We start from the raw sequence: 16,065 nt of genomic DNA, 5'->3' as shown, positions 1-16,065 counted from the left end.
TACAAATGGACTGACACTCTATCTTTTTTTGATTTGAACCTCTCCTGTGAGTCCAGTTTTAGATTCCGAAGCTTCACTTCAGCTTTATTGTATACCTTGGACCTTCTTATTGACGATGAAAAACAGAAATTGCATCCGAAATTAATACAAAAGGCACAATGCCGACTTAAGTACAAGAGGACTACCACTCTAACTTTCTATAATTTGAACCTCACCTGTGAGTCCTGTTTTAGATTCCGATGCTTCACTTCAGGTTTACTGTATACCTTGGACCTTCTTATTGACGATGAAGCACATAAATTGCATCGGAATTAAATTCAAATGGCACAATGCCGACTTATGTACAAATGGACTGACACACTAACTTTCTATGATTTGAACCTCTCCTGTGAGTCCAGTTTCAGATTCCGATGCTTCACTTCAGGTTTACTGTATCCCTTGGATCTTCTTATTGACGATGAAACACAGAAATTGCACCTGAATTATACAAAAGGCACCATGCCGACTTAAGTACAAGAGGACTGACACTCTAAGTTTCTATGATTTGAACCTCTCCTGTGAGTACAGTTTTAGAATCCGATGCTTCACTTCAGGTGTTCTGTATACCTTGGACTTCTTAATGACGATGAAACACAGAAATTGCATCCGAATTTGTTACAAAAGGCACAATGCCGACTTAAGTACAAGAGGACTACCACTCTAACTTTCTATGATATGAACCTCTCCTGTGAGTCCAGTTTTAGATTCCGATGCTTCACTTCAATCTGCTGTATATCTCGGACGTTCTTATTGTCGATGAAACACAGAAATTTCATACTAATTTAATAGAAAAGGCACTATGCCGACTTAAGTACAAGAGGACTGACACTCTAACTTTCTATGATTTGAACCTCTCCTGTGAGACCAGTCTTAGATTCCGATGCTCCACTTCAGGTTTACTGAATACCTTGAACCTTCTTATTGACGATGAAACACAGGAATTGCATCCGAATTTAACACAAAAGGCACAATGCTGACTTAAGTACAAGAGGACTGACACTCTAAGTTTCTATTATTTGAACCTCCCCTGTGATTCCAGTTTTAGATTCCGATGCTTCACTTTTACTGTATACCTAGGACATTCTTATTGACGGAGAAGCACATAAATTGCATCGGAATTAAATTCAAAAGGCACAATGGCGACTTAAGTACAAGAGGACCGACACTCTATCTTTCTATGATTTGAACCTCTCCTGTGAGTCCTGTTTTAGAATCCGATGCTTCACTTCAATTTACTGTATACCTTGGACCTTCTTATTGTCGATGAAACACAGAAATTGCATCCTAATTTAATACAAAAGCACAATGCCGACTTAAGTACAAGAGGACTGACACTCTATCTTTCTATGATTTGAACCTCTCCTGTGAGTCCAGTTTTAGATTCCGATGCTTCACTTCAGGTTTATGTATACCTTGGACCTTCTTATTGACGATGAAGCACACAAATTGCATCGGAATTAAATTCAAAAAGCACTATGCGGATTTATGTACAATTGGACTGACACTCTAACGTTCTATGATTTGAACCTCTCCTGTGAGTCCAGTTTTACATTCCGATGCTTCACTTCAGGTTTATTGTATACCTTGGACCTTCTTATTGACGATGAAAAAGAGAAATTGCATCGGAATTGAAAAAGGCGCATTGCCGACTTAAGTACAAGAGGACTGACACTCTAAGTTTCTGTGATTTGAAGCTCTCCTGTGAGTCCAGTTTTAGATTCCGATGCTTCACTTCAGGTTTACTGTATACCTTGGACCTTCTTATTGACGATGAAGCACATAAAATGCATCGGAATTAAATTCAAAAGGTACAATGCCGACTTATGTACAAATGGACTGACACTCTATCTTTTTTTGATTTGAACCTCTCCTGTGAGTCCAGTTTTAGATTCCGAAGCTTCACTTCAGCTTTATTGTATACCTTGGACCTTCTTATTGACGATGAAAAACAGAAATTGCATCCGAAATTAATACAAAAGGCACAATGCCGACTTAAGTACAAGAGGACTACCACTCTAACTTTCTATAATTTGAACCTCACCTGTGAGTCCAGTTTTAGATTCCGATGCTTCACTTCAGGTTTACTGTATACCTTGGACCTTCTTATTGACGATGAAGCACATAAATTGCATCGGAATTAAATTCAAATGGCACAATGCCGACTTATGTACAAATGGACTGACACACTAACTTTCTATGATTTGAACCTCTCCTCTGAGTCCAGTTTCAGATTCCGATGCTTCACTTCAGGTTTACTGTATCCCTTGGATCTTCTTATTGACGATGAAACACAGAAATTGCACCTGAATTATACAAAAGGCACCATGCCGACTTAAGTACAAGAGGACTGACACTCTAACTTTCTATGATTTGAACCTCTCCTGTGAGTCCAGTTTTAGATTCCGATGCTTCACTTCAATCTGCTGTATATCTCGGACGTTCTTATTGTCGATGAAACACAGAAATTTCATACTAATTTAATAGAAAAGGCACTATGCCGACTTAAGTACAAGAGGACTGACACTCTAACTTTCTATGATTTGAACCTCTCCTGTGAGACCAGTCTTAGATTCCGATGCTCCACTTCAGGTTTACTGAATACCTTGGACCTTCTTATTGACGATGAAACACAGGAATTGCATCCGAATTTAACACAAAAGGCACAATGCTGACTTAAGTACAAGAGGACTGACACTCTAAGTTTCTATTATTTGAACCTCCCCTGTGATTCCAGTTTTAGATTCCGATGCTTTACTTTTACTGTATACCTAGGACATTCTTATTGACGGAGAAGCACATAAATTGCATCGGAATTAAATTCAAAAGGCACAATGGCGACTTAAGTACAAGAGGACCGACACTCTATCTTTCTATGATTTGAACCTCTCCTGTGAGTCCAGTTTTAGATTCCGATGCTTCACTTCAATTTACTGTATACCTCGGACCTTCTTATTGTCGATGAAACGCAGAAATTGCATCCTAATTTAATACAAAAGCACAATGCCGACTTAAGTCCAAGAGGACTGACACTCTACCTTTCTATGAATTGAACCTCTCCTGTGAGTCCTGTTTTAGATTCCGTTGCTTCACTTCAGGTTTACTGTATACCTAGGACCTTCTTATTGACGATGAAACACAGAAATTGCATCCGAATTTAATACAAAAGGCACAATGCCGACTAAAGTACAAGAGGACTGACACACTTTCTTTCTATGAGTTGAACTTCTCCTGTGAGTCCAGTCTTAGATTCCGATGCTTCACTTCAGGTTTACTGTATACCTTGGACCTTCTTATTGACAATGAAACACAGAAATTGCATCTTAATTAAATACAAAAGGCACAATGCCGACTTAAGTACAAGAGGACTGACACTCTAACTTTCTATGAGTTGAACCTCATCTGTGAGTCCAGTTTTAGATTCCGATGCTTCACTTCAGGTTTATTGTATACCTTGGACCTTCTTATTGACGATGAAAAACAGAAATTGCATCCGAAATTAATACAAAAGGCACAATGCCGACTTAAGTACAAGAGGACTACCACTCTAACTTTCTATAATTTGAACCTCTCCTGTGAGTCCAGTCTTAGATTCCGATGCTTCACTTCAGGTTTACTGTATACCTTGGACCTTCTTATTGACGATGAAGCACATAAATTGTACCAGAATTATACAAAAGGCACCATGCCGACTTAAGTACAAGAGGACTGACTCTCTAAGTTTCTATGATTTGAACCTCTCCTGTGAGTCCAGTTTTAGAATCCGATGCCTCACTTCAGGTTTACTGTATACCTTGGACCTTCTTGTTGACGATGAAGCACATAAATTGCATCTTAATTTAATACAAAAGGCACAATGCCGACTTAAGTACAAATGGACTGACACTCTATCTTTCTTTGATTTGAACCTCTCCTGTGAGTCCAGTTTTAGATTCCGATGCTTCACTTCAGGTTTATTGTATACCTTGGACCTTCTTATTGACGATGAAAAACAGAAATTGCATCCGAAATTAATACAAAAGGCACAATGCCGACTTAAGTACAAGAGGACTACCACTCTAACTTTCTATAATTTGAACCTCTTCTGTGAGTCCAGTTTTAGATTCCGATGCTTCACTTCAGGTTTACTGTATACCTTGGACCTTCTTATTGACGATGAAGCACATAAATTGCATCGGAATTAAATTCAAAAGGCACAATGCCGACTTATGTACAAATGGACTGACACACTAACTTTCTATGATTTGAACCTCTCCTGTGAGTCCAGTTTCAGATTCCGATGCTTCACTTCAGGTTTACTGTATCCCTTGGATCTTCTTATTGACGATGAAACACAGAAATTGCACCTGAATTATACAAAAGGCACCATGCCGACTTAAGTACAAGAGGACTGACACTCTAAGTTTCTATGATTTGAACCTCTCCTGTGAGTCCAGTTTTAGAATCCGATGCTTCACTTCAGGTGTTCTGTATACCTTGGACTTCTTATTGACGATGAATCACAGAAATTGCATCCGAATTTGTTACAAAAGGCACAATGCCGACATAAGTACAAGAGGACTGACACTCTAACTTTCTATGATTTGAACCTCTCCTGTGAGTCCAGTTTTAGATTCCGATGCTTCACTTCAGGTTTATTGTATACCTTGGACCTTCTTATTGACGATGAAAAACAGAAATTGCATCCGAAATTAATACAAAAGGCACAATGCCGACTTAAGTACAAGAGGACTACCACTATAACTTTCTATGATTTGAACCTCTCCTGTGAGTCCAGTTTTAGATTCCGATGCTTCACTTCAGGTTTACTGTTTACCTTGGACCTTCTTATTGACGATGAAGCACATAAATTGCATCGGAATTAAATTAAAAAAGCACAATGCGCATTTATGTACAAATGGACTGACACTCTAACTTTCTATGATTTGAACCTCTCCTGTGAGTCCAGTTTTAGATTCCGATGCTTCACTACAGGTTTATTGTATACCTTGGACCTTCTTATTGACGATGAAAAACAGAAATTGCATCCGAATTTAAAACAAAGGCACAATGCCGACTTAAGTACAAGAGGACTGAGACTCTAAGTTTCTGTGATTTGAACCTCTCCTGTGAGTCCAGTTTTAGATTCCGATGCTTCACTTCAGGTTTGCTTTATACCTTGAACCGTCTTATTGACGATGAAGCACATAAATTGCATCGGAATTAAATTCAAAAGGCACAATGCCGACTTATGTACAAATGGACTGACACTCTATCTTTCTTTGATTTGAACCTCTCCTGTGAGTCCAGTTTTAGATTCCGATGCTTCACTTCAGGTTTACTGTATCCCTTGGATCTTCTTATTGACGATGAAACACAGAAATTGCACCTGAATTATACAAAAGGCACCATGCCGACTTAAGTACAAGAGGACTGACACTCTAAGTTTCTGTGATTTGAACCTCTCCTGTGAGTCCAGTCTTAGATTCCGATGCTTCACTTCAGGTTTACTGTATACCTTGGACCTTCTTATTGACGATGAAACACAGAAATTGCATCTTAATTAAATAGAAAAGGCACAATGCCGACTTAAGTACAAGAGGACTGACACTCTAACTTTCTATGAGTTGAACCTCATCTGTGAGTCCAGTTTTAGATTCCGATGCTTCACTTCAGGTTTATTGTATACCTTGGACCTTCTTATTGACGGTGAAAAACAGAAATTGCATCCGAAATTAATACAAAAGGCACAATGCCGACTTAAGTACAAGAGGACTACCACTCTAACTTTCTATAATTTGAACCTCTCCTGTGAGTCCAGACTTAGATTCCGATGCTTCACTTCAGGTTTACTGTATACCTTGGACCTTCTTATTGACGATGAAGCACATAAATTGTACCTGAATTATACAAAAGGCACCATGCCGACTTAAGTACAAGAGGACTGACGCTCTAAGTTTCTATGATTTGAACCTCTCCTGTGAGTCCAGTTTTAGAATCCGATGCCTCACTTCAGGTTTACTGTATACCTTGGACCTTCTTGTTGACGATGAAGCACATAAATTGCATCTTAATTTAATACAAAAGGCACAATGCCGACTTAAGTACAAATGGACTGACACTCTATCTTTCTTTGATTTGAACCTCTCCTGTGAGTCCAGTTTTAGATTCCGATGCTTCACTTCAGGTTTATTGTATACCTTGGACCTTCTTATTGACGATGAAAAACAGAAATTGCATCCGAAATTAATACAAAAGGCACAATGCCGACTTAAGTACAAGAGGACTACCACTCTAACTTTCTATAATTTGAACCTCTCCTGTGAGTCCAGTTTTAGATTCCGATGCTTCACTTCAGGTTTACTGTATACCTTGGACCTTCTTATTGACGATGAAGCACATAAATTGCATCGGAATTAAATTCAAAAGGCACAATGCCGACTTATGTACAAATGGACTGACACTCTAACTTTCTATGATTTGAACCTCTCCTGTGAGTCCAGTTTCAGATTCCGATGCTTCACTTCAGGTTTACTGTATCCCTTGGATCTTCTTATTGACGATGAAACACAGAAATTGCACCTGAATTATACAAAAGGCACCATGCCGACTTAAGTACAAGAGGACTGACACTCTAAGTTTCTATGATTTGAACCTCTCCTGTGAGTCCAGTTTTAGAATCCGATGCTTCACTTCAGGTGTTCTGTATACCTTGGACTTCTTATTGACGATGAATCACAGAAATTGCATCCGAATTTGTTACAAAAGGCACAATGCCGACATAAGTACGAGAGGACTGACACTCTAACTTTCTATGATTTGAACCTCTCCTGTGAGTCCAGTTTTAAATTCCGATGCTTCACTTCAGGTTTATTGTATACCTTGGACCTTCTTATTGACGATGAAAAACAGAAATTGCATCCGAAATTAATACAAAAGGCACAATGCCGACTTAAGTACAAGAGGACTACCACTCTAACTTTCTATGATTTGAACCTCTCCTGTGAGTCCAGTTTTAGATTCCGATGCTTCACTTCAGGTTTACTGTTTACCTTGGACCTTCTTATTGACGATGAAGCACATAAATTCCATCGGAATTAAATTCAAAAAGCACAATGCGGATTTATGTACAAATGGACTGACACTCTAACTTTCTATGATTTGAACCTCTCCTGTGAGTCCAGTTTTAGATTCCGATGCTTCACTTCAGGTTTATTGTATACCTTGGACCTTCTTATTGACGATGAAAAACAGAAATTGCATCCGAATTTAAGACAAAGGCACAATGCCGACTTAAGTACAAGAGGACTGAGACTCTAAGTTTCTGTGATTTGAAGCTCTCCTGTGAGTCCAGTTTTAGATTCCGATGCTTCACTTCAGGTTTACTGTATACCTTGATCCTTCTTATTGACGATGAAGCACATAAATTGCACCGGAATTAAATTCAAAAGGCACAATGCCGACTTATGTATAAATGGACTGACACCCTAACTTTCTATGATTTGAACCTCTCCTGTGAGTCCAGTTTTAGATTCCGATTCTTCACTTCAGGTTTATTGTATACCTTGGACCTTCTTATTGACGATGAAAAACAAAAATGGCATCCGAATTTAAGAAGAAGGCACAATGCCGACTTAAGTACAAGAGGACTGACACTCTAAGTTTCTGTGATTTGAACCTCTCCTGTGAGTCCAGTTTTAGATTCCAATGCTTCACTTCAGGTTTACTTTATACCTTGAACCGTCTTATTGACGATGAAGCACATTAATTGCATCGGAATTAAATTCAAAAGGCACAATGCCGACTTATGTACAAATGGACTGACACTCTATCTTTCTTTGATTTGAACCTCTCCTGTGAGTCCAGTTTTAGATTCCGATGCTTCACTTCAGGTTTACTGTATCCCTTGGATCTTCTTATTGACGATGAAACACAGAAATTGCACCTGAATTATACAAAAGGCACCATGCCGACTTAAGTTCAAGAGGACTGACACTCTAAGTTTCTGTGATTTGAACCTCTCCTGTGAGTCCAGTATTAGATTCCAATGCTTCACTTCAGGTTTACTGTATACCTTGGACCTTCTTGTTGACGATGAAGCACATAAATTGCACCGGAATTAAATTCAAAAGGCACAATGCCGACTTATGTACAAATGGACTGACACTCTAACTTTCTATGATTTGAACCTCTCCTGTGAGTCCAGTTTTAGATTCCGATGCTTCACTTCAGGTTTATTGTATACCTTGGACCTTCTTATTGACGATGAAAAACAGAAATTGCATCCGTAATTAATACAAAAGGCACAATGCCGACTTAAGTACAAGAGGTCTACCACTCTAACTTTCTATGATTTGAACCTCTCCTGTGAGTCCAGTCATAGATTCCGATGGTTCACTTCAGGTTTACTGTATACCTTGGACCATCTTATTGACGAAGAAGCACATAAATTGCATCGGAATTAAATTAAAAAGGCACAATGCCGACTTAAGTACAAGAGGACTGACACTCTAACTTTCTATGATTTAAATCTCTCCTGTGAGTCCTGTTTTAGAATCCGATGCTTCACTTCAATTTACTGTATACCTCGGACCTTCTTATTGTCGATGAAACACAAAAATTGCATCCTAATTTAATACAAAACACAATGCCGACCTAAGTACAAGAGGACTGACACTCTAACTTTCTATGATTTGAACCTCTCCTGTGAGTCCAGTTTCAGATTCCGATGCTTCACTTCAGGTTTACTGTATCCCTTGGATCTTCTTATTGACGATGAAACACAGAAATTGCACCTGAATTATACAAAAGGCACCATGCCGACTTATGTACAAGAGGACTGACACTCAAACTTTCTATGATTTGTACCTCTCCTGTGAGTCCAGTTTTAGATTCCGATGCTTCACTTCAGGTTTACTATATACCTTGGACCTTCTTATTGACGATGAAACACAGAAATTGCATCCTAATTTAGTACAAAAGGCACAATGCCGACTTAAGTACAAGAGGACTGACACTCTAACTTTCTATGATTTGAAGCTCACCTATGATTCCAGTTTTAGATTCCGTTGCTTCACTTCAGGTTTACTGTATCCCTTGGACTTTCTTATTGACGATGAAAGACTGAAACTGCATCCGAATTTAAGACAAAGGCACAATGCCGACTTAATTACAAGAGGACTGACACGCTAAGTTTCTGTGATTTGAACCTCTCCTGTGAGTCCAGTTTTAGATTCCAAAGCTTCACTTCAGGTTTACTGTATACCTTGGACCTTCTTATTGACGATGAAGTACATAAATTGCATCGGAATTAAATTCAAAAGGCACAATGCCGACTTATGTACAAATGGACTGACGCTCTAACTTTCTATGATTTGAACCTCTCCTATGAGTCCAGTTTTAGATTCCGATGCTTCACTTCAGGTTTATTGTATACCTTGGACCTTCTTATTGACGATGAAAAACAGAAATTGCATCCGAAATTAATACAAAAGGCACAATGCCGATTTAAGTACAAGAGGACTACCACTCTAACTTTCTATGATTTGAACCTCTCCTGTGAGTCCAGTCTTAGATTCCGATGCTTCACTTCAGGTTTACAATATACCTTGGACCTTCTTATTGACGATGAAAAACAGAAATGGCATCCGAATTTAAGAAGAAGGCAAAATGCCGACTTAAGTTCAAGGGGACTGACCCTCTAAGTTTCTGTGATTTGAACCTCTCCTGTGAGTCCAGTTTTAGATTCCGATGCTTCACTTCAGGTTTACTTTATACCTTGAACCGTCTTATTGACGATGAAGCACATAAAGTGCATTGGAATTAAATTCAAAAGGCACAATGCCGACTTATGTACAAATGGACAGACACTCTATCTTTCTTTGATTTGAACCTCTCCTGTGAGTCCAGTTTTAGATTCCGATGCTTCACTTCAGGTTTATTGTATACCATGGACCTTCTTATTGTCGATGAAACACAGAAATTGCATCCTAATTTAATACAAAAGCACAATGCCGATTTATGTACAAATGGACTGACACTCTAACTTTCTATGATTTGAACCTCTCCTGTGAGTCCAGTTTTAGTTTCCGATGCTTCACTTCAGGTTTATTGTATACCTTGGACCTTCTTATTGACGATGTAAAACAGAAATTGCATCCGAATTTAAGAGAAAGGCACAATGCCGACTTAAGTACAAGAGGACTGAGACTGTAAGTTTCTGTGATTTGAAGCTCTCCTGTGAGTCCAGTTTTAGATTCCGATGCTTCACTTCAGGTTTACTGTATACCTTGATCCTTCTTATTGACGATGAAGCACATAAATTGCATCGGAATTAAATTCAAAAGGCACAATGCCGACTTATGTACAAATGGACTGACACTCTAACTTTCTATGATTTGAACCTCTCCTGTGAGTCCAGTCTTAGATTCCGATTCTTCACTTCAGGTTTATTGTATACCTTTGGACCTTCTTATTGACGATGAAAAACAGAAATGGCATCCGAATTTAAGAAGTAGGCACAATGCCGACTTAAGTACAAGGGGACTGACACTCTAAGTTTCTGTGATTTGAACCTCTCCTGTGAGTCCAGTTTTAGATTCCGATGCTTCACTTCAGGTTTACTTTATACCTTGAACCGTCTTATTGACGATGAAGCACATAAATTGCATCGGAATTAAATTCAAAAGGCACAATGCCGACTTATGTACAAATGGACTGACACTCTATCTTTCTTTGATTTGAACCTCTCCTGTGAGTCCAGTTTTAGATTCCGATGCTTCACTTCAGGTTTATTGTATACCTTGGACCTTCTTATTGTCGATGAAACACAGAAATTGCATCCTAATTTAATACAAAAGCACAATGCCGACTTAAGTACAACAGGACTGACACTCTATCTTTCTATGATTTGAACCTCTCCTGTGAGTCCAGTTTTAGATTCCGATGCTTCACTTCAGGTTTATTGTATACCTTGGACCTTCTTATTGACGATGAAAAACAGAAATTGCATCCTAAATTAATACAAAAGGCACAATGCCGACTTAAGTACAAGAGGACTGACACTCTAAGTTTCTGTGATTTGAAGCTCTCCTGTGAGTCCAGTTTTAGATTCCGATGCTTCACTTCAGGTTTACTGTATACCTTGGACCTTCTTATTGACGATGAAGCACATAAATTGCATCGGAATTAAATTCAAAAGGCACAATGCCGACTTATGTACTAATGGACTGACACTCTAACTTTCTATGATTTGAAACTCTCTTGTGAGTCCAGTGTTAGATTCCGATTCTTCACTTCAGGTTTATTGTATACCTTGGACCTTCTTATTGACGATGAAAAACAGAAATGGCATCCAAATTTAAGACAAAGGCACAATGCCGACTTAAGTACAAGAGGACTGACACTCTAAGTTTCTGTGATTTGAACCTCTCCTGTGAGTCCTGTTTTAGATTCCGATGCTTCACTTCAGGTTTACTGTATACCTTGGACCGTCTTATTGACGATGAAGCACATAAATTGCATCGGAATTAAATTCAAAAGGCACAATGCCGACTTATGTACAAATGGACCGACACTCTATCTTTCTTTGATTTGAACCTCTCCTGTGAGTCCAGTTTTAGATTCCGATGCTTCACTTCAGGTTTATTGTATACCTTGGACTTTCTTATTGACGATGAAAAACAGAAATTGCATCCGAAATTAATACAAAAGGCACAATGCCGACTTAAGTACAAGAGGACTACCACTCTAACTTTCTATGATTTGAACCTCTCCTGTGAGTCCAGTTTTAGATTCCGATGCTTCACTTCAGGTTTACTGTATACCTTGGACCTTCTTATTGACGATGAAGCACATAAATTGCATCGGAATGAAATTCAAAAGGCACAATGCCGACTTATGTACAAATGGACTGACACTCTAACTTTCTATGATTTGAACCTCTCCTGTGAGTCCAGTTTCAGATTCCGATGATTCACTTCAGGTTTACTGTATCCCTTGGATCTTCTTATTGACGATGAAACACAGAAATTGCACCTGAATTATACAAAAGGCACCATGCCGACTTAAGTACAAGAGGACTGACACTCTATCTTTCTATGATTTGGACCTCTCCTGTGAGTCAAGTCTTAGATTCCGATGGTTCACTTCAGGTTTACTGTATACCTTGGACCTTCTTATTGACGAAGAAGCACATAAATTGCATCGGAATTAAATTCAAAAAGCACAATGCCGACTTGTGTACAAATGGACTGACACTCTAAATTTCTATGATTTGAACCTCTCCTGTGAGTCCAGTTTTAGATTCCGATGCTTCACTTCAGGGGTATTGTATACCTTGGACCTTCTTATTGACGATGAAAAACAGAAATTGCATCCGAAACTAATACAAAAGGCACAATGCCGACTTAAGTACAAGAGGACTGTCACTCTAACTTTCTATGATTTAAATCTCTCCTGTGAGTCCTGTTTTAGAATCCGATGCTTCACTTCAATTTACTGTATTCCTCGGACCTTCTTATTGACGATGAAACACAGAAATTGCATCTTAATTTAATACAAAAGGCACAATGCCGACTTAAGTACAAGAGGAATGACACTCTAATTTCTATGAGTTGAATCTCTTCTGTGAGTCCAGTTTTAGATTCCGATGCTTCACTTCAGGTTTACTGTATCCCTTGGACCTTCTTATTGACGATAAAAGACTGAAATTGCAGTCGAATTTAAGACAAAGGCACAATGCCGACTTAAGTACAAGAGGACTGACACTCTAAGTTTCTGTGTTTTAAACCTCTCCTGTGAGTCCAGTTTTAGATTCCGATGCTTCACTTCAGGTTTACTGTATACCTTGGACCTTCTTATTGACGATGAAACACAGAAATTGCATCTTAATTTAATACAAAAGGCACAAAGCCGACTTAAGTACAAGAGGACTGACACTCTAACTTTCTATGAGTTGAATCTCTTCTGTGAGTCCAGTTTTAGATTCCGATGCTTCACTTCAGGTTTACTGTATCCCTTGGACCTTCTTATTGACGATAAAAGACTGAAATTGCATCCGAATTTAAGACAAAGGCACAATGCCGACTTAAGTACAAGAGGACTGACACTCTAAGTTTCTGTGATTTGAACCTCTCCTGTTAGTCCAGTTTTAGATTCCGATGCTTCACTTCAGGTTTACTGTATACCTTCGACCTTCTTATTGACGATGAAGCACATAAATTGCATCGGAATTAAATTCAAAAAGCACAATGCGGATTTATGTACAAATGGACTGACACTCTAACTTTCTATGATTTGAACCTCTCCTGTGAGTCCAGTTTTAGATTCCGATGCTTCACTTCAGGTTTATTGTATACCTTGGACCTTCTTAATGACGATGAAAAACAGAAATTGCATCCGAATTTAAGACAAAGGCACAATGCCGACTTAAGTACAAGAGGACTGACACTCTAAGTTTCTGTGATTTGAAGCTCTCCTGTGAGTCCAGTTTTAGATTCCGATGCTTCACTTCAGGTTTACTGTATACCTTGGACCTTCTTATTGACGATGAAGCACATAAATTGCATCGGAATTAAATTCAAAAGGCACAATGCCGACTTATGTACTAATGGACTGACACTCTAACTTTCTATGATTTGAAACTCTCTTGTGAGTCCAGTGTTAGATTCCGATTCTTCACTTCAGGTTTATTGTATACCTTGGACCTTCTTATTGACGATGAAAAACAGAAATGGCATCCAAATTTAAGACAAAGGCACAATGCCGACTTAAGTACAAGAGGACTGACACTCTAAGTTTCTGTGATTTGAACCTCTCCTGTGAGTCCTGTTTTAGATTCCGATGCTTCACTTCAGGTTTACTGTATACCTTGGACCGTCTTATTGACGATGAAGCACATAAATTGCATCGGAATTAAATTCAAAAGGCACAATGCCGACTTATGTACAAATGGACTGACACTCTATCTTTCTTTGATTTGAACCTCTCCTGTGAGTCCAGTTTTAGATTCCGATGCTTCACTTCAGGTTTATTGTATACCTTGGACTTTCTTATTGACGATGAAAAACAGAAATTGCATCCGAAATTAATACAAAAGGCACAATGCCGACTTAAGTACAAGAGGACTACCACTCTAACTTTCTATGATTTGAACCTCTCCTGTGAGTCCAGTTTTAGATTCCGATGCTTCACTTCAGGTTTACTGTATACCTTGGACCTTCTTATTGACGATGAAGCACATAAATTGCATCGGAATGAAATTCAAAAGGCACAATGCCGACTTATGTACAAATGGACTGACACTCTAACTTTCTATGATTTGAACCTCTCCTGTGAGTCCAGTTTCAGATTCCGATGATTCACTTCAGGTTTACTGTATCCCTTGGATCTTCTTATTGACGATGAAACACAGAAATTGCACCTGAATTATACAAAAGGCACCATGCCGACTTAAGTACAAGAGGACTGACACTCTATCTTTCTATGATTTGGACCTCTCCTGTGAGTCAAGTCTTAGATTCCGATGGTTCACTTCAGGTTTACTGTATACCTTGGACCTTCTTATTGACGAAGAAGCACATAAATTGCATCGGAATTAAATTCAAAAAGCACAATGCCGACTTGTGTACAAATGGACTGACACTCTAACTTTCTATGATTTGAACCTCTCCTGTGAGTCCAGTTTTAGATTCCGATGCTTCACTTCAGGGGTATTGTATACCTTGGACCTTCTTATTGACGATGAAAAACAGAAATTGCATCCGAAACTAATACAAAAGGCACAATGCCGACTTAAGTACAAGAGGACTGTCACTCTAACTTTCTATGATTTAAATCTCTCCTGTGAGTCCTGTTTTAGAATCCGATGCTTCACTTCAATTTACTGTATTCCTCGGACCTTCTTATTGACGATGAAACACAGAAATTGCATCTTAATTTAATACAAAAGGCACAATGCCGACTTAAGTACAAGAGGAATGACACTCTAATTTCTATGAGTTGAATCTCTTCTGTGAGTCCAGTTTTAGATTCCGATGCTTCACTTCAGGTTTACTGTATCCCTTGGACCTTCTTATTGACGATAAAAGACTGAAATTGCAGTCGAATTTAAGACAAAGGCAAAATGCCGACTTAAGTACAAGAGGACTGACACTCTAAGTTTCTGTGTTTTAAACCTCTCCTGTGAGTCCAGTTTTAGATTCCGATGCTTCACTTCAGGTTTACTGTATACCTTGGACCTTCTTATTGACGATGAAACACAGAAATTGCATCTTAATTTAATACAAAAGGCACAATGTCGACTTAAGTACAAGAGGACTGACACTCTAACTTTCTATGAGTTGAATCTCTTCTGTGAGTCCAGTTTTAGATTCCGATGCTTCACTTCAGGTTTACTGTATCCCTTGGACCTTCTTATTGACGATAAAAGACTGAAATTGCATCCGAATTTAAGACAAAGGCACAATGCCGACTTAAGTACAAGAGGACTGACACTCTAAGTTTCTGTGATTTGAACCTCTCCTGTTAGTCCAGTTTTAGATTCCGATGCTTCACTTCAGGTTTACTGTATACCTTGGACCTTCTTATTGACGATGAAGCACATAAATTGCATCGGAATTAAAATCAAAAGATACAATTCCGACTTATGTACAAATGGACTGACACTCTAACTTTCTATGATTTGAACCTCTCCTGTGAGACCAGTTTTAGATTCCGATGCTTCACTTCAGGTTTATTGTATACCTTGGACCTTGTTATTGACGATGAAAAACAGAAATTGCATCCGAAATTAATACAAAAGGCACAATGCCGACTTAAGTACAAGAGGACTACCACTCTAACTTTCTATGATTTGAACCTCTCCTGTGAGTCCAGTCTTAGATTCCGATGCTTCACTTTAGGTTTACTGTATACCTTGGACCGTCTTATTGACGAAGAAGCGCATAAATTGCATCGGAATTAAATTCAAAAGGCACAATGCCGACTTAAGTACAAGAGGACTGACACTCTAACTTTCTATGATTTAAATCTCTCCTGTGAGTCCTGTTT

This window comes from Schistocerca serialis, chromosome 4 (assembly GCF_023864345.2).
Source record: "Schistocerca serialis cubense isolate TAMUIC-IGC-003099 chromosome 4, iqSchSeri2.2, whole genome shotgun sequence".
NCBI classification, from domain to species: domain Eukaryota; kingdom Metazoa; phylum Arthropoda; class Insecta; order Orthoptera; family Acrididae; genus Schistocerca; species Schistocerca serialis.
This window is presented reverse-complemented; position numbering follows the sequence as displayed.